This window comes from Fopius arisanus, unplaced genomic scaffold (assembly GCF_000806365.1).
Source record: "Fopius arisanus strain USDA-PBARC FA_bdor unplaced genomic scaffold, ASM80636v1 scaffold00067, whole genome shotgun sequence".
In the NCBI taxonomy this organism is placed as follows: domain Eukaryota; kingdom Metazoa; phylum Arthropoda; class Insecta; order Hymenoptera; family Braconidae; genus Fopius; species Fopius arisanus.
Genome location: NW_011887806.1, coordinates 566,023 through 567,231, shown reverse-complemented (window position 1 = coordinate 567,231; position 1,209 = coordinate 566,023).

Below are 1,209 nucleotides of genomic sequence, written 5' to 3'. Positions count from 1 at the left end.
AAAAAATGAAAAATATTAAAAATATTTAACAATAACAAAACAAATGGAATTTTCCTGAGAACGTGAAATATCAATTTATTCCTTTCAACTTCCATCCATCATCTCGAACAAAAATAAAAATATTACCAATTATATTTAATTGCTAATTAATAAAAATTTTGTCTCCGAGATGATTGGCAGTCTCAATTAAAATCAATGGACAATTACAACGAGAAAACAAACAGAGAATAGGACAATCGAGAATAAATTATGGCAGTTGTAAAGCCGTAATTTGTGAAATAATATAAAAGAGTCTCTTAAACAACTCATAAACAAATGTAAAACTCTCATGAAGTGAAAGAATAAGTGGCACTCGGTAACTGATAGAAGCGTGACTAATTAAAGTGACAAAATGACCGAATAAAATGTTTAATTAAAGAGGGAGACGTTTCATAGAGCATGAAGTGAAGAATTTATGATGTAAGAGATACTCGCTGTATTCGCTTTGAATGGCCGCCAATTAATGCCCTGAAAAGACGCAATTTTTCCTTAAAAAAATCCAGTCACCTTCCCACACCGATATATTTTACATCGTATCCGTCATTCTACCACAAGGTCGCAATTTTTTTTTTATCCACCATTTTTTTCTTCTCTTTTTAGTTCTACCCCTGGCTTTTACCCGGCCTTGGTGTGCTGGCATTCGCCGTGTCTCACGGTCCGTGGAGAAAGAACTTTTCCACGGAAGTAAAGTCATTCCGTCGGTGCAATCTAAGTTAAGTGACTTCCAAAAGGGGGTGGAGATCTCTAAAACTCCAGTCCCTCCCGCGATTTCCACGGAGTTCAGTACACCTGTCCTCGTCTTCGCCTGCCATTTCTCTACTAGTTTCCCTTTTGGCCAATGAGACAGGGAATGACGGAATGAAAATTATCGTCCTGTTTTCTCAGCTGAAAACTTTGCGAATTTTACGGCGGATAAATTGCGCGCATTAACTCAATCAGTCGCACGTTTCAATATTTGGCATTAGGATCAATTGTTGAATTTTGAAAGGATTGGCCTACAATTCATCTCAACTCATCTGAACTTATCTGAACTTCAAGAGAAATTATCTGCTATTTAATCCATAAGTATTAATTAAATATTATTATTTTAAGTTTAATAATGAAATATTAATATTTTTGAAGTTTTGATCCAATCAAATCATTTATTAATTAAATATCCTTTCACTCAAT